Source organism: Papaver somniferum, chromosome 4 (assembly GCF_003573695.1).
Source record: "Papaver somniferum cultivar HN1 chromosome 4, ASM357369v1, whole genome shotgun sequence".
In the NCBI taxonomy this organism is placed as follows: domain Eukaryota; kingdom Viridiplantae; phylum Streptophyta; class Magnoliopsida; order Ranunculales; family Papaveraceae; genus Papaver; species Papaver somniferum.
The window spans coordinates 21,719,894-21,739,676 of record NC_039361.1 but is presented as its reverse complement, the minus strand read 5'-3'; the positions used below and the strand labels follow the sequence as shown (position 1 = coordinate 21,739,676).

The 19,783-nt window shown below is 35.9% G+C and overlaps 1 long non-coding RNA gene and 1 pseudogene across 1 annotated transcript; both read left to right on the top strand.

Moving 5' to 3' along the window:
- The first annotated feature begins 236 nt into the window (after positions 1-236).
- On the top strand, positions 237-10,180 carry LOC113272157 (annotated as a pseudogene).
- Positions 10,181-13,175: 2,995 nt separating this feature from the next.
- LOC113273601 lies at positions 13,176-13,604 on the top strand. The gene is made up of 3 exons (XR_003322507.1): positions 13,176-13,235; positions 13,337-13,449; positions 13,568-13,604. It is a non-coding gene; the product is annotated as an uncharacterized LOC113273601 (long non-coding RNA).
- The last annotated feature ends 6,179 nt before the right edge of the window (positions 13,605-19,783 follow it).

Sequence of the window (19,783 nt, the reverse complement as noted above, 5' to 3'; positions counted from 1 at the left end):
TCGAAGTTATCCCCAGCATTTTCATACGGGGAAAAGTATGATCTTCTCCCTACAAGAGGAGATAAAGAACTGGTTCTGGATATGTTATGTCTTGGAGTAGGCTAGAAGAAGGGTTATAAACCAACTCATTAACTCAGAGTTGACCAGCTGTTTGACTAGACTCAAGGAGAAGGGAGAAATCATTCACTGGCAGCTCAGAAGAGAAGGGGTTAAAGTTTTCAGGGATATTGAATGAAATGTCCTTTTACCTAGTACCAAGTCAACCACCTGATGCATTTCAGTATTTGAATAGGATTGAGGAATCGGATCCAGACTATGCATTACTGATTCAGACAAGTCAGAAGCTTCGAAATGTGAGTTTGTTTCAAAAAGGTTCTGATATGTCTCGCCAACCCCTGGAATGGCTAAGAATTCTTCTACCGGTAAGGAGTTACCTCTATGATCAACATTATCCTTAGGATTCCAAATTTGAATAGGATAATCATTTTGGTAGAAAAGATCATCTCCTGGATGAGGGGAGTCCACTGTTATATCATAGATATCGTTTAAAACTAAAACCCTATTTTGATGAATGATACAATTGTCTTCTTTTAAGGGAGGTTTAGGTAGTTGATGTGGATTTCAATAACTGAGTGTATTCCTACCTTAACAAACAGCCTGTCAATGAGAGGTTTCTCAATGTTTACCCACACTAAAACTCTAGGAAAGAAATCGGGTGGTGTTGAAGCATCCCCTCATACCAACTCAGCTGACCTTACCCAACTTGCTTGCTATAACTTCAAGAACTTCCTGCAATCTATGCTCATGCTTAGCATTCAAAAGGTTTGTCCACAAAGATATTTCTTTAACTGCATCTGTTGATATGTTCATGGCAGGATAAGCCTTTGTAGCAGCTAGAACATTTTCAAAGGAGTACCAGGGACCATTGGAAGTAACCTAAAAAAAGAAACCATCTAAAGACTGGAAAGATATTATGAACATGTTAGGATCAACTTCTCTTATTTTGAAAGGTATATTCATACTATTTTCTTAATACCAAAATCTCTAATAAATTTAGGGGGAGTTGGTAGAAGACTAACATGACCGTGATTTGCAAACCTCTGTGCAAGGGAAAGACGCTAAGATGTTGGTAAAGATCATTCGGTCTCACCATAACACACCCTAAAGAAAAGAGAATAAGAGATGAATTTGAAAAGAGAAAAAGGAAGATGACAAAAAGACTAACTCGGGCAAGACTAGATTGAGTATCAGGAAAATAGCAAGTCAATATAAAACATAGGTACAAAGATCGAATTATAATGAAAGTTTGAAACAACAATAAAGTACTGACATGATGTAGAACCCGTGAATGATATCTTCAAAAGTTCAGGTGAAGCTCCTATAAGCTTACAACAGGGCATACTTGGAAAATCGAGACAAAGATGTTACTCAGAGGATGTATTGACAAAGAAAACATGCATAAAAAACTATACTAGGTTTTGGGATAAGAGAAAGATACACAAGCGTTTTTAAAATAGATTTTAAAAGCTTGACTTTGGGAGACAAAAATAGAGAATATTGACTTTTACACAGACAGGAAAGACTCAACACTTGTTTTTCCCCTCTTTGGTCTCATACAAGTGTCTAAACCTATTCTAGGCTTCATCACAGATGGTTAACCAAGAGCACAAGAAATGGAATGAATGCGATTATATTTATAAAGAGAATATTGCGTGTCTCGGATTGTCAAAATTAATTAGGATCAATTAATAGGCAAATGAACCGATATAGATACTATGAATACAGAACTAGAATTTCCTTATAAATGACCAAAGATAAGCCGGAAGACTTCTAAAGAGAAAAGACAAGGTAACAAGAAAAGAAAATTACAGGATGGTTTATGATCATAGCGTTGCTCCTAATAATGTTAAGGTTTCATCTACTAAGGTTATGCAGTGCCGAGACAAACAACTGCATCGGATTCAGTATTACATCTGTTCATTATGCGGAGATGAGGCATTTTTACACCCCATACAGGGAAGATCGTTGGCCTTTTGCAATTTGAACCCTAAGGAGAAAGAGAAGCTAGGCAAAAAAAATCTAGAAAGAATTAAACAGAAGTTGGAGAAACCTATAACTTAGAATATTGCAATACTGAGAGAGGAGATGCCTCCCAGAATGGATTTGAATTACGCACCGAAGAAGGAGAATTAGTACCTATAGAAAAGAGGAAATCATGCCATGAATGGGGTAGGAGAAGAATACAATTCATAATAGATAATTGGGAGTGGCTTGAATGTTTTTTTTATACTGATTTCCTTTGAATCACTTTTGTGTCGGACGACTTTTTAATTTCTACTATGCATGTTCTAAATGTCGTTTACTTTCTATGTAATCATGAATGTACTTATGTAGTTTGATATAAGAAGTTTAATTTTAGAGTTAAAAGAAATTCATGTTAAGGATCAAGTTTAGAGGATTAGAGAGAATAGAAATGGAGCCTTAATCCCTTTTAATATCAACCAGTCATAGAGAATCTAAGAAATGTTATTCCGGAAAGAAGAAACCGGAGAAACCAAAGATAAAATTAATTTTCCTGAATTAAAAAGAGATAGAAATTGGGGAAGAAGGGAGGATTGAAGCAGAACCGTTAAGGGGAGTAAAGCAAAAGGCTACAACAGATTTCACAAGTAAGCTATAAGCAAAACAATCCATAAAGAATGAAAAAAACAAACTAGAGAACTCAATTAACATTAACATAACTTAAAGCAAAGAAAAAACTCGTCGACAAATCAAAGGAACTCAATCAAAACAGCGCAAAGAGTTGAAAGACAAACAAATTGAACAAAAATATTTAAGCTATTAAGCAATTTAAAGTAAGAACAGAGATAGAAAAAAGAAAGAAAATGAAACTCTGATACTAATCTTTTGCATTTTATAGAACCATTGATCAAGAGCTAGAATCCAGAGATTATAGGGAACTAACTAGCTGATATTGAATCTCATCCTCCCGACCCCCCATCAGCAGCCCATCGGGCTCAAGGAATTCTTATAGAAAAGGTTACTCAGAGTTCCCTATTGATAAAGAAATTCTAAAATTGTTTTTTTTTTTGTTGCTAAGTCCAAAGAAGAAGAAAAAAAGAAAAGAAAAGAAGAAGAAGAAATTCTGAAATTGCTTAGAAGTGATACTAATTACTAGTAACTGTAACCAAATATGTCAAAACGATATAAAAATTTCAGATCATATCAGGCATATTTAGAATGCAATCGAAGAGAAATCCAAATATTTATAGTTCTGAGATAACACTTTTATTAGTGAGGGATAGAAGAAAAGGAAAAAGTGTGAGGGAAAATATTTTTGGTGCTCAGAGAGATAAAACCATTGGTGAACACTGTTTCTGATCAAATAATGCCCATTGTAATATTCATATAAAAAGAATTTTAGAAAGTGTAAAGAATTTTAGAAACAGTAGTGGATGTCACGTGAACACTCTTTAAAAAGATCATCTCTAAGGCCAATCAATATGGCGTGCCATTTCGCTACGCTATCCCCTAATTATAACGAAATGCAGCTGATATGATCTATTATATCCTTTTAGAGGAGCGATATCCCTTCTCTACACTTAGAAGTGGATCAGATCTGATCCCTCTTGTAGAGTAGGGAAATCAATTTCCGTGTGCTTTTTCACTTTATGGATACTCAATTTCCGTTTTTCCGTTGAAACAAATACTCAGTATCCGTGAATTTTTACTTGGAAACTAAATATCAGTTTCAGGTTTTCCAAGTTTAACACTAAAACTTTCTTTTTTCACTCTTTTCTTAACTATCATATCTTCTTTTTTTTACTCTATTTTTTTTTACCCATACATATATTATATCTTTTTTTTACTCTATTTTTTTTACCCATACATATAATCCAACGGGAGAATTTTTTGAGAAAAATACAAATACGTAGTTTCCGTTTGACATTATTTACACGGAAACTCATAGCTAAGGGATAAAAACAAAGCGTAGTGAAGTTACCTTGAGACCCACATCCCTTAACTACAAATAGGGGATGGCTAAGAGCAACCACAGTCACGACCAAATTTGGGGACTATACCCAAATTTAGTCCTAAAGTGAAGCGTAGTGGAGAGGACCATAGTTATATTTGGTCCGGAAAATTAGGGTTTGAGACCAAATGTAGTCGTCAACCCAGACCAAATGAACATATAATGGGGCGTAGATATTAATCGCGTGTGTTGTTAAGCGCAAGTACAGTAAACGTTTCAAATCCGGCGTGAGTATAACTAACGTACCATAGCTGAGCGTAGACACAATGTACGCCTGCCTGAATGGGGCGTAGTTATAAACTCCGTCAGGCAAGACTCATGTAATACGTACGCCTCATGTGGTACGTGGTTATTAAATCCTCCCAAATGGGACGCTTCTATAAAATACGTCTGTCATGGGACGCAAGTTTTATATACGCCCGTTTGGCCATTTTGCAGACGTGTGTTATACCTCCGCCTGTTATCTAGGCGTTTGTAATACGTGCGTCAACGGCTAAATTTCAAGCCGTTTGATTTCATTGCAACGGCTCTTTCATATATATATATATATATATATATATATATATATATATATATATGAAATGAATTCCTTTACCATTTCATCACTACTACTCGTTCATCTCTGCATCCAATAACTTCCATACTACTCTCGTCTCGACGTTATTTTGTCCGACATCTGCACATAACATAAATACAACTGGAAATCATTTTAACTTTATTGTCACTAAAAATTCTTTTATTGCTTTATCTCCACTACTACACATACGTAAAGTTCTAAATTTGTAAAGTATGTTTGTGTCTGGGTTTTAACTTATAACACCAATTGATGCAGTGTGTATGATGAATAAGTTGTAAAATATCACCTCACAAGACTTGCTCTAACAAGCAGTTTTTTTTAACCATTTAAGCAAGGTAATCAATAAATTAAACTTATAACGATGTCTCCTTACAGAATTTAGAGATCAATTGAGAAAATCATATTCAGCAGATGAAACTCGAGTACAAAAAAAAAATTACAAACTTTGTGCAACCCAATTTCAAAATTAAAACATGCAAAAACCATACCTTTAATCTCCAAGCACAATACTACATACCCAATTAAGAAAACACTACAACAAACACAAAAATCATAGATTAAAACGGATTGATTAAAATAAATAAAAATCAATTGGAAAAAAACCTTTTTTTGATCGAAAAATGGGTCATTTGTCCAAATATTTTTAAATCACGGTTCAAATGGACGAGTAAAAAATAGTTTGGGTGAAATGGCCAAAAAAAAAAAAGTAAAATCCTAGCTTAAATTTAAAAAATAGCAAGGATGAAACTGGATACATCCTGTGTAAATTAAAAATAAGAAAAAAATATTTGAAAATGGGCACGATGAAACTGGTTACATCCTGCCTACTTTTTCATTTTTGTCCATTTAAACAGTATCAAAATCTAACTGTCCATTTCATCCAGGAATTGTTGATTTTGGTCTTTTTAACCAATTTTGTGTTGTTTGATTACATACCTGGTTGAGAAAGATTAATCTTCTTAAAAACATGGATTAAACTTCATATAAACATGGTATTTGGAGTTTTTGTGGATATTTTTGATTAATTTTTACTTAGGGTTTTGCAGGGTTTTTAGTTTTTATATAGAGGAGAAGACTCCGGAAAAGAAACAGAGTACAGGTGAATATGCCCAAAATCTAATTATAATCCACCCCCACCGGACGGTGTTTATACGACCGTCCAACAACCAAACGCTCATATAACCAACGCCCAACAAGACACACCTAATACTTACGCTTGTTGTCTGAGCGTTGTTATTATCGTCGTCTCACTCCATGCGTTTGTAATACTGACGTGCCTCTCCAAGCGTGCTCAATACCCACGTCCCATGCATACGTTCACTATACCCACGCTTCACCATCATACGTTCGTTATATTTTCGTTCAATGTGGGGCGTTATTATATCGTTCGCCAGATTAAATTTTAGTCTTTCGCCATTGCACTTCACCTCCACTAAACCCAATTCTTTTTAGCTTTTAGTCCGGCTTTTAGTATTTGGTCCCCTTCATCACTGTGGTTGCTCTAAGGGATACAACACACCGCAGTGCTTGGCCTAACGTTAAAGTTTGTTCTACCAAAAGAAATTGTCTGATGCTTATGATTGAGCACGTGAATGCCAGGCTCACATTTTTTTCCCCTCTTCTTTCAAAATTCAAACTTCAAGATTTTGAAATTAGGATTTCAAATTCTCAAATATCTTTGTTTGTTTCAGGTATCAATCTTCACTCCCCGATAGATTCTAAATTAGGTTAGTCCTAGTTTGAATCTGAATTAGGTTCTTCCCAGTTTGAATCTCAATATCGGTCATTAGATAGATTGTTTCGTTGTTGGTTTTTCTTAAATTTGTAGTACATTTTCTGGCGTGTTTACTGGATCTTAGGTTGTTGTTTACTGATCTCTCTCTAATTTGGTAGAATTTTTCTGGGTTTCTTATGGTGTCTGGAATTACGTTGTTTTAATGAAACAGTTAACAAGGATGATGAAACCCTAATTGAATGTGAATCCTGTTATTGACTAGATTTTAGAAGGTAATGAAGTACGAATTTTGAGAATTAGGAATCTTTTGATATAGAATGTGAATCATTTGTTGTTCTAAATCCTTTTATTTCTCTGAAAAAGATTGCATTTTGGTTTACCAGGATCGCCCTGACATCATGGCTAAAGTACACATGCAGGGTCGAAGGAGGCGCTATATCCAGTATTGCTGTCGAATGGAAACCTGGTACAGCAAGGAGACCTCGAGGGTGGTAAGCATATGCAGTTTGGGAGGATCCACACAGGAAACCATGCTACTTGTTTGCGTTAGTTGCAGGACAGTTGCAGAGCAGGGATGGCTCTTTCGTCACCCGGTTGTGGAGGAATGTGTCACTTAAGATTTGGGCCACCGCAGAGGATTTACCAAAAACTGCTCATGCTATGTCTTCTCTCAAGGCAGCTATGAAGTGGGAAGAGGATGTTTTTGGTCTTGAGTATGACTTGGATCTTTTCAACATCGTGGTAGTTGCAGATTTTAACATGGGAGCCATGGAGACCAAGAGTTTAAAAATAGTTTCAATTCAGTGCTCACCTGAGACTGCTTCAGATAGAGATTATGCTAGAACTCAAGGGGTTATCAGTCACGAGTATTTTCATAACTGGACTGGAAACAGGGTGACATGTCGTGACTGGTTCCAGCTGAGTCTGAAGAAAGGTCTTACTGTCTTTTGGGACCAGGAATTTTCTTCTGACATGGGAAGTCGTTTAGTAAAGACTAAAGAGGATAGAAGATGTTTCATTTTTGCTTAACAATCAGTTTCCAGAGGATGCTGGTCCAATGGCTTATCCAGTATGATCACATTCTTATATTAAGATGGCCAACTTCTACACCTCTACGGTTTATAGAAAGGGAGCTCAAGTTGTCAGGATTAGCTCAAGTTGTCAGGATGTACAAAACTTTGTTAGGAAGTCAAGGTTTCCGAAGAGGGATGGATCTTTATTTTAAGAGGCATGATGGTCAAGCTGTAACATGTGAAGAATTTTATGCTGCAATGCGAGATGCAAAAGATGCCGACTTTGCAAATTTCTTGCAATGGTACTCTCAGTCAGGAACACCAACTGTGAAGGTTCATCATTCTACAACTCCGAAGCCAAGACATACTCTTTGAAATTCAGTCAAGAGGTGCCTCCTATTATTCCAGGCCAGGAAGTGAAAGAACCAATGCTCATACCTGTGGTAGTTGGTCTGCTTGACTCAAACGGAAAGGATATGCATCTCACATCCGTGTATGGTGACGGTGTGCTTCAGATGGTTTCTGCAGATGGGCAACCAGCCTATACTACAGTTCTTCAGATAACTAAGAAGGAAGAAGAATTTGTATTCTCTGAAATATCGGAACGCCCAGTTCCATCTCTCTTACGAGGATACAGCGCTCCTGTTCTCCTCGATTCGGATTTACTGATGCTGATCTCTTTTTTTTTACTTGCTCATGATTCAGATGAGTTTAATTGTTGGGAGGCAGGGCAAGTGTTGTCTAGAAAGTTTTGCCTAGCTTAGCTGCTGATTTCCAGCATAACAAACCATTGGCTTTGAATGCAGACTTTATGCATGGGTTCAGAAACATACTTACTGACGGTAGCTTGGATAAAGAATTCATTGCTAAGGCAATTAATCTGCCTGGGTAGGGGAGATCATGGACATGTGGACATTGCTGATTCTTTCATTATGAAACATCTTGCTTCTGAACTCAAAGCAGAATTTCTGAAGATGGTTGAAAACAACAGAAGCTCTGATCCATACGTCTTCAACCATTTCAATGTATCACGACGCGCTTTGAAGAACATTGCTCTTTCCTATCTGGCTACTCTTGAGGATGCCCAGATCACCGAACTTGCTCTGAATGAGTACAAGACCTCGACAAACATGACCGACCAGTTTGCAGCTCTAACAGCCTTGGTCCAAAACCATGGCAAAACCCGTGATGATGTTCTTGCTGATTTCTATGGCAAGTGGGAACATGACTATTTAGTTGTAAATAAATGGTTTGGTATTCAAGCCATTGCAGATATTCCTGGAAATGTCGAGAATGTGCGCAAGCAGCTAAAGCATCCTGCCTTTGACTTGCGGAATCCAATTAAGGTTTTAGGGCATCTATTTTTTGTTCTTCAAGATCAGGATTTTGCAATTCCGAGGAATTTGGCTCCATTTTACTTATATATTTACATTTGGAAATCTTGGGGAATTGTGTTTTTCTTAATCATCAGATACCTACATTTGGATATGAATGTCTTTGCCTCTTAGTTCATTCCATTATGGGTTCTGTCTATTTCATTGAGTAACTTATGTATAACGATTTTTTGATAGTGCATTTGTTTTCTTTCACCAATTGCTAATGTTTTTTAATATCTGATGTACCAGACGACAAAACGAGAATGCGGCGCAGTTGGAGAGTAAAACACATGATGAAAAGCCAGTTGAAGAGTCTATTGTGGAGGCATCGACAGAACCTGTGGTTCAGCGCCAACCTCAGAATGTGATTGCAGATTCAGTAAGCAAAAGAAAGGAAAACCAACTAAGGAGCTAATTAAAGAATTTGTACAGGATATTTCGGATGAAAAGAAGAGAAAGTTGGATTCAGCATTAGGTAAGTTCACCCTTTGTTGAAAAAGTGCAAGTCTGAGCAATGTTTAAAACCAAAATTAGTGGTTGGGCCTGATGCCACCCCTCTGGCTGATGGGAGTAGAACTCCGGGATCATCTGTAGTGATGAAAGTACTTCTGAGAAGCAGGAATGTAGTGGAAGATTTGGAAAGAGCCGTAGTAGACGGGATTCGCAGTCGAAGGTGATAGGTGTGACAATGGTTGCCTACTTAGAGAACTCGGTCCATTAAAATTGCCTGACTTTGTCAAATTACTTGTTTCCTTTGATGATTGGCCAGAGGAAGAATGATCTCCTTTTCATCTGATCCACCAGTTTCACACGGATATAGATCACCTCAGACAACCTATACTGGGGCGAAAGACCTACCTCCGTAACAGAGGAAAAAATGGCCGTTTGTTCTGGCAATGAAGATTTGCATGTCTCGGTCAAGGACGATATCTAGAAATCAGTGGATGAAGCTGTTTCAAAAGTCGAGAAGCTACTCATTCCCATTGATGAAAGACTGAATGATCACAAACATGCCCAGTTACAGGAGCTTTTCAAGATATGCAGAATTTTTGGTGACGGGGGGATTAAGAGTTATGTTTTCCGTTGCAGGAGTTCATCTTATAATAGCTCTTTGCAGCAAATGTGGTAGAAGCAATGTCTCTTTCACTTGCCCTTTCATATAGAACTTGATGAGAGGAATGTATTAGTGAGTCATCCACACTGAACCATGGATGACAATCGGTTGATGGAGCTATTTTCTGCTTTGAAACGCTTGTTGAAGCTAAGGTGATCAAGGAATGAAACTCAGGTTTCTCTAAAGGTTATGGTTTTGTCAGGAATGACACTCTGGTAAATGCGGCCGCAGCTGTAGCAGATGTGAAGCTAGTTGGAGATGTGCATATAGCAGGATCATCCCCTTGGCATTTCCCTACTCCCCTGGAACATAACAGTGGTCCTGAAAGATAGCACGAGTCAGACAACTTGCCCATACCACCAGGGTCAATGCTGTCCTCTCCACAACTTTATCTTACTCCACCACTGTGCTGCAGAAATAACTAGCCCTCATGCAAAAGGTATAGAACGGAAATTATATGTCAGGAAGTGAAGTTGCTATATAAAGACACGGCAACCTACATTTGCCTTTTCTCCTTGGCTGAGTGAATTTGTGTACTGCTGCAGGACCTTCTTCTGGTATTGGTTAGTGTAAATGCAGCCAACTTTTCGGCCATCATAAAAAATGTTTTTCTCACAAACTAAGTTTTGTCAAGAAACTGATATTGATTTTGATAAATTGTTTCGCTGATAAATTAAAATTTGTCAACATACTCTGTATTTATGTCATATGCTTATAATGAAGACTTGATGGATGCAAAAGATAAGATTTGTTTTGTAGTGAACAAATTTTGTCCCAGGTTAGACCATCGACCGCATTAAACTTTCAGGCCTGCACACAGCACAATGAGTACAACCAGAACTGTTGGAACAAATTTATGAAAAAATTACTGGTCAACTGTAAGCTAAACCAAACCCCCAAGTTGTTGTCCATCTAAAGGGTGGAAAGTAGACCCATGATCCACGCAAGGATCTGTAAATTCACGATAAGAAGAAGCATAATAAGGCACAAGGTCCTGGACTTGCATTTTCTTGACCATTTCCATATGTAGGAATTACCAATAGGTACCATTATAGTGTTCTTAGTTAGTGGCAGGTCCACCCATTAAAGCCCACTAATCAGAGGTCCATAATTAAGAGAAAACATGAAAATGGACCAAATTTTTTAAGCCCAGGTCCTGTACACGTGCGGGACAAATTGTACGAAATTTCTAAATACCTAAACTACCCTTCCAATCCTACATATATTAAAGCAGTCTATTTCAAAGTTTCTAAAAAAAATTTCAGCCGATTATTCTTGGGAAAATTCTGCTCTCTTTCTTCTTCTGGATTTCGGACTAGGGTTTCTGAAGATTTCTTCTGCGATTTTTAACAGGTATGTTGCTTAATCTTTTCGTTTTCTTCTTTCTGCTACAGTTTAATGGAGATAGGTTGTGTTCTGTTTTTTTTTTTTATGATTCTTGTTCGTTTTTATTCAGTTATTTGGTTAGATTGTTAAGTTTTTAGTTTATTTTAGCTTTCGATTTGATTATCTTTCTGTTTTCTTTTCAAAATCAGTTTTGTTTTCACTTTCAGATCGTATTATCCAGCAGTACATATATGACATACTCATTGTTTCTGCTACAGTTTTTGAATCATTATAAGATTTGAATTTTGGATCATGGAGATCGGTTGTGTTCTGTTTGTTTTTTATGAATCTTGTTCGTATTTATTCAGTTATTTGGTTAGATTTTTAAGTTTTTAGCTTATTTTAGTTCGATTTGATTATATTTATGTTTTCTTTTCAAAATCAGGTTTGTTTTCACTTTCAGATCGTATTATCCAGCAGTACATATATGACATACTCATTGTTTATGCTCTTGGATTCTGTTTCTTGCATAGATCTTTCACTTTTTTTAGTTTGACCCATCAGTACGTATGTGAAATACCGTATTACGTGCTTCCATTCTGCTGTTTCTCCTATATTCTTAATTATTCTTTGTCATGCAGTTGATTTTGTAGTTCATGAATCTGCAGTACATATATGGCATACTCATAGAAACTGCTCTTAGAATCTGTTTCTTGCATAGATCATGGAGATCGGTTGTGTTCTGTTTGTTTTTTATGAATCTTGTTCGTATTTATTCAGTTATTTGGTTAGATTGTTAATTTTTTAGCTTATTTTAGTTCGATTTGATTATATTTCTGTTTTCTTTTCAAAATCAGGTTTGTTTTCACTTTCAGATCGTATTATCCAGCAGTACATATATGACATACTCATTGTTTATGCTCTTGGATTCTGTTTCTTGCATAGATCTTTCACTTTTTTTAGTTTGACCCATCAATACGTATGTGAAATACCGTATTACGTGCTTCGATTCTGTTGTTTCTCCTAGATTCTTAATTATTCTTTGTCATGCAGTTGATTTTGTAGTTCATGAATCTGCAGTACATATATGGCATACTCATAGAAACTGCTCTTAGAATCTGTTTCTTGCATAGATCTCTCACTTTTTTTAGTTTGACCCATCAGTACGTATGTGAAATACTGTATTTTAATATTGTTACATCTTTGTGACATTTTCAGGTTCAAAACATGTCTATGCATACATTTATTATAATCATCATCATTTTGCTGTCAAAGTGTCTGTGATTGCTGATTTTGCTGTGTTTTTGCTCCTTTTTTAGTCTTACCCTTCAGTACTTATGTGAAATACTGTAATATGTCTTTCTATTCTCTTATTTTTCATAGATATGTCACCTGTTGTTGTCATACTGTTGATTTTTAGTTCATGAATCTTCAGTACATATATCGCATACTGATAGGAAGTGCTCCTTGTTATGTTTAAGGAGAAGTGAAGTAGATGCAGGCATACAGTGGAGCTGCAATAATGGGTGTTGCTGTACAACAACCCAATCTTTTTACTAAAGGTTTTTCAACTTTTTTTCCCAAGTTGGGTACTACTACTGCAGATAGATTACCTTCTCAAGTTAGGCAGACCCTGAAGTACGTTCAATAATTGATAGTGAGAAGAATCGTTAGTTTAACAGCTTGGAGATCATTGCTTCAGAGAATTTTACATCTCGCGCAGTGATGGAAGCTGTGGGTTCTTGTCTCACAAACAAGTATTCAGAAGGGCTTTCTGGTAAAAGGTAAAGATGGTGCTTAATGTTGTATTTTTTTCCCTGTATTTGTATTGAAATGCATTTGATCATTTCATTCTGCAATGTAGGTATTATGGTGGCAATGAGTACATTGATGAGCTAGAGACACTTTGTCAACAAAGGGCTTTGTTCATGTAACTGGCACAGGGTCTGGATCTTCCTCATGGAGGTCACTTGTCACATGGATTTATGACTCCTAAAAGATGGGTATCTGGGACTTCGATTTATTTTGAATCGATGCCCTACCGTCTTGATGAATCAACAGGTGCTGCTATGCATTCTTATATTGTGTAATGACTATGTGGTCTATTTTTGTTCATTTATAATTCGTTGATAATTTGCATTCATTACCAAATTCACTTGCAGGCCTTATTGATTATGATATGCTTGAGAAAACTGCCACCCTCTTTCGACCAAAACTCATCATTGTTGGTGCTAGTGCTTATCCTCGTGATTTCGATTATCCTCGAATGAGAAAGGTATACACATATATTTTGATTGTCAACAGTTGTTATTCTTAGTGATCAAAGAATCAGACTAGTTAACCCATTACGCACACCTAATTCCCTTTCCTGCTATGCTTCTTGAATATTGTAGATTCTGTTGGGGCTTTTCTCATGATGGATATGGCTCACATAAGTGGTCTCGTTAGTGCATCTGTACCTGGAAGCAGTGCAGCAAATATGTACTCGAATTTGTAAGCATTCAGATATATAATCGGATTTGTAAGCAGTACGACAGATATGTACTCAAATTTGTAAGCAGTGTAGCAAATATGTACTCGAATTTTTAAGCAGTGTACCAGATATGTACTCAAATTTGTAAGCAGTGTAGACACACACGTTTGGTAGTAATGGGCATTATGGACATTTCCATGTTTTAATTAATTTTGGACCTCCGGATAAAAAAAAATTCCGGTTGGACCCTACTATAAATAACTATATGGGCCTAGGACCAAACAAGAAATTTTCCTTTCCATATTTCTTTTGGACGATGAAAAAATGATAAAAACTAGCGGGATATGTCTCAACTCTCCAAAAACCCAAAACAAGGGAAAAACATTGTCCAAGACAAGCCCATTCTTTCCTTCTCGTGTACGCCAATAAAGGCCCAACAACTAACAAAAACCATATCCAAGTTGGTTTTCTTGTTTTGCTCATAACTTCTCTGCACGAGGTCACAATGACTTCATTTTTTCTCCGTTGGATTCGTTTCTTCATTGTTTACAAGACAGTGTTGAATATTTCCAAGTTTGAACGAAGTCCACCTGGTCTTTGATCCGTGTTCACTTCCGTGTTCATATTAACACTTTATAGTTTATTTCAAATGATTTAGCCCAACTAAGACAAAAAATAAAAACAAGAATAACACAAGGTAATATACAAGAGAGATACAAATACTAGCATCGAATAAATACCAATAGATAGTAGATTATGCATCTATCAGATATGAAATCACGTTAATTACCAATCATGAAGTTTCTAGGTCTGTACTGATTTAGATTACCTTATCAAATTTTATATGAAATAATAAGTTTTGTTTGAAAAATCTTATTTTGAGCTACTATAATTTTGATCCTAGAGGAAAACTTTTGGTCACGAAAAAGATTTTAGGTCAATGACTTGATTTTGAGTCACAGTAGTACATTTTGATATTTAATCATGAGACTTTATGACATGCCAAAATTGGTTAGTGAGGCGGATCTCGGTGCTCATTACTATACTATGCATCGTGAAGTTAAATCTACCATGAAGCTTAACTTGTCGGGAAAACCTAGTTAGTGATCAATGTTTTCCCCACAAACTAAAGATTATCTAATAGTGCCAATGCTGCATTGTAAGTCAAAATTCATTATAGTGATATCTTCGGGATTAGCTACTTATATGTGGGGAGCACAACGAGAGCAAAGTCAAGAAAATATATATTTGATCAATATTCGTGTATGTTGATTTAATTCGAAATAAAATAAAATTTATTTAAATATATATATTTTTTGTTGTCTTGTTAATACTGAGTAGTTAAATCTTTTTTTTATGAATGAAGTTGAATCCAGTGTAATGAATGGTTAATACTTTATGTATTTCTTGCGTGATCTTCGTCCGTAAGATATTTATTTAATTCGAGATTTTTGTTCTAACCCAACTACTTGCTTTTTTTTATGGAGGTGTGCTTAACGAAATGTTTATTCAATTGGAAATTCTTTTTAATGTCCTTATTATTTGAACTGAAAGTGTACATACGATAATATCTATCTATATGTATAGATATATATTTATATCTCACGGACGGAGATATATATTTCAATATCTTTATATATCACTATATATATATATATAGAAGTTGAATGTTGGAATTTCAGCTCCTTAACCTTTATGCTTTACCACTAAACAACTTATAAGTTCACTACATGTTGAAATTATACCTTGAACCTAGTATTAGCATACTCAACAAATCATTAAACCAGCACCATACATAGCACTACAGTACATATGATTCATACTTAAAACAGATTGAGTACAAGGAAATAGAAACACACACAAGACACTTAACCTTTTCATGACTTATTATCAACTTTTATTTCCTCACATTACTTGATGATGGAATGAAAACAAATTTGCTTTTAAAGAAAACTTGTGAGGCTAGAAGAGAGTCCCATGCTTGCCACATGTCAACTCCAACCTTTCCATCATGAGTAGGATGACACTTCATGGCTACATTGGACAGCACATATGACATGTCAAGCTAAAGGACGTGGCATGCTATGACTCAACCTTATCTAGCTGAAAAGGCGAGGGTACCCAAATATACCTCAAGCTACAACTTTTCCTACGTATAAATCATTTCTCCGAAAGTGATTGTCTATGGACAAAGTCAAGACAATACAACTAATCGGTTCACACTTCGTGTAATCGTCTATGGATACGAGATCGAGACAATACAACAACGAAGTATGTTTACTTGATACAAAGGTTCGGACTTAACCAAACACAATAGGATTGCTTATCAAGTAAATAGGAATTAACGTTTGTGTAATTTACTTTAATTATAATAAAACAACTATAATGCGGAAAATAAAAGTAAATGACACAGCAAGATTTTGTTAACGAGGAAACCGCAAATGCATAAAAATCCCAGGAGTCCAAAATTGAATACTCTAAGGATTAAGCCGCTATACAAAATTACACCTAACTTCGTATAGTTGAGACCAAGAACCTAAACCTATAGTTCACCTAGTTCCGTCTGTATTCCCACGCCTCCAACTTATAAATAAGTCACGTTCTTGGAACTTTGGTTCGTATTCCAAACAGTAAAGGAACAACAAATCTGTTTGGTATCAACTCTCTTCAACCAAGTGATATGAGTCGAACAAAGGCTCTTCCGTTTATCTTAACATAAACTCCTTCATCAGGTCCTTAGATCTATCTTATGTTCAATTACCGAAGTAATCGTTTAAGATTAAGCCAACAACACTCTTAATCCAAAGAATTGTGTTGATGCCGATCTACTCAATTAATCAATCCAATCTACCACAAGGATAAACCGATTATTAATTGGATCCTCTTTTACCAAAACAAGTATTGTGCACACCAAAGATTATAAACCCAGGTCAGATCTTCAATATCTTCTTTGTCTTCAAATCTTCTTAAATCTTCAATAAAAACCTGCACACAATCACTTGAATCTCTTGTGATCAATCACGCACAGAACGGAGTCTGTTAACAATGGATTATCACAAGATGATCTTTAGAACTCATAACAGTCTAAAGATCCCTATCGAAACTATGAACTAGTTTGAGTGAATCTTATATCATAAGAGAAGATTCTCAAGAATAAACAAACTAGGTGCAATCAGATTTCAATCACCGTTAGTCAATCAAATCAATCGAAAATAAAAGATAAACCGCAATTATCTAGTTTCCACCAACGGTACGCGCTAGAGCTTCTCAATCCCAAAGAAGACTTTAAACTGAGCGTCCGTAAGAGATTTCTCCTAATTAGGTTACTCTCCTCTCCGAATAGGCGGCTACACCAGTAACAACAACAAAAGAGGAAGTATGTTGTTACGAAGGATTAGTTTGCTATAAAGGAAAACTTCAAGTATTTATAGACAAGAAAGTTTGGACACCAAGGAATTTCCAAAACCGAAAAATAATCAAGATATTCATTAAAGCACAAATTCGATTTTCATAATTCTTGGAAATGCTCTGTCCAAAAATAATGATCGAAATCTCTCGGAAAATCTAATTAGTAAATGCACATTACTAATTATGGAATTTCCCTCAGCAGTGATAGACGCACCGATGGATTTATCCCGCAATCTCGGTGTTGTCTCACAAAACCGCGGGCCCCACCACCAAGGGGGTTTAGCAGGGGGCCACATATTTGTGGCGGGTCCCAGTGAATTGTGAGAGAGCACCGAGGTTGAGGGATAAATCCCTAGGTGCATCTATCATTTTTGAATTTCCCTACAAAATGAAATTAATAACCTTAATTAAAAGATTCTTAACTTACTTATGTTTCGATCCTGGGATTCTCTTCCCTTAGCCGTTAAGGAATATCTTTGAACAATTAAAGAAATAAGCATTCACAACACATGTTCAAAGTATGTCGACATCCTTACTTTGTAAGTTCTCTTTCACACTTACAACCTTGAAACTGATTTGCCACACTTCCAAACAAGTTTAGAATTGGTTCATCTGACTTTCAAGAACTATGTGATTGATCAAACCAACATTCAATCACAATCATGGGTTTAACGGTTCTACCAAAACAAGTTTCGGTTCTACCTCCATGTGAATATTGTGCATAGTCACGCTAGCTTTCCAAAATTCGGTTGATTAGGTACTAGGATCGGTTCCCCACATATATATGGTATCTAACTTATATGTGTTGCACATGTCCATAGGATCGGCTCCCTTTTGCCTAAAAACGTGTTGCACATGTCCGTAGGATCAGTTCCCCTTTCTGCTATAAACCTTGCTGCACCCCATACAAGGATCGGTCCCCCTTTGTGATGTACTGCACCTCTTACTAGGATCAGTTCTCCTTTTCCATATTTGGACAGACAAAACACAAACCCGATCATACCATATCAGGTGATTACTTATGATCGATTTCACTAATAAAGGTTATACCAATACATAAGCCAGGCCTTTGTGAATAGTTCTACCAAGAACACAAACAAGTTGTGAGCGGTTATACTCAATCACACATATTGGTTGTTCATAAGATATGCAATGAATAACAAAACCAATAACACCTGGAAATTTCCTTTTCGGTTCACAAACAAGTTTATGAACTTACTTCCTTAGAACACATGTAAACATTGTTCCCTAGGATGAAATCCTCACCACATACCCATACATAATCACAATATCATTCAAATGATTATGGCGATGTCTTATCTACAAAGTTTAATGTTTAAACAATAAACCTCGTATTGTATTCCTTAATACTATGCCTATCTAGAGTTCAAATATGTTTCGCAGTTATGTTATCAATATGCACGACTTGAAAGATACGTTAGGGAATGAAACAGTTCAAGTCAAATATCACTAACCTCAAGTGGAAGGATGATTGTTGTCGTTGTAGCTCCTTACTTCTTCAAGACTTCACAATACTTGTAATGTCTCATATCCTAACACTTTCAATCTAACCTATACTAAGTTGACTCTAGTACATAATTAAGCGACTCTTAACATGAGTTTTGATTCACTAAAATATGACAACCAAACTTGACATACCAACGCTTGGTGGGTTCAACTGAGCTATGCTCTAACATTAGCATTAAAGATAGTCCTTAATTAGTGCATTATAAATACCATAAACATGCTTTAATGCGGATTAAGACTAATCCAACTTAACTTAATCTAAACAAGCATTACTTTAACCACATGGGATTTGTTGCGGAAAACACAAAAAGTATAACATCTCCCACTTGTTTAAGCAACAAAACCTTCAATTTGTATTAAGTATGAATCATACGTAATGTAGTGTTACGTATGGTGCTGGTTTAATTGTAGTTGCAGGAAATCCTACACTACACTCTTCATGTGATTTCATTATTAATCAACCCATTTTAGGTTTGTATTCTTAATTTTATTGATTAATCTTTGGATGTTCTTACAAGAAAAGATAAAGAATTCAAGAATGATCTCTACTCTAAACTTTCTCTCTCCTATTTATGTGTTTCTTACTCAAAAAATATCTCCCCCTTCTTTACAACTCGAATGACTATTTATAAGGAAATACATAGTGGATGACAGCTAATCTGTCCTTTATTTTCGGATATGGTCTGCGACATTCTCGCAACCTTACAAATATTAATTTCGCAAACTCTCTAATTTTCGCAGGACTATCATATCTTTCTCGTGATCTTAGCTGTCGTCATTTATTTTATCATTTCTGGAATTGTTCTGCGACGCTTAAGTGTTGTGTCATTAATAATTTCGCTGAAACATTATCATTGCGAGATTTTGATCCTACATCTTGCCTCTTGTCATATCTTATCTGCAAAGCAGAGAATGATGTGAGAAATGCCGCAGCTGTTCATCTTTTCATATTCTACATTTATCACACGTACTCTCTCTTCCATTTATTTCTTGACACGTCTTCTGTAACCGCTGCTTTTCAACCGCTCACATCTTTTCGTCTTAATGGTGTTTATTTCTTCTATTAAAAAATCTTCTTTATATACTCTTCTTACCCCCTTTTTCCACTTTTCTTTTTACTTTCTCTTCTATTTTTATTCTCTCATCTCTGCAACTCTGTTATTCTTCTACAAATTCTGCTGCTGTAATTTTTTCTTCCTTC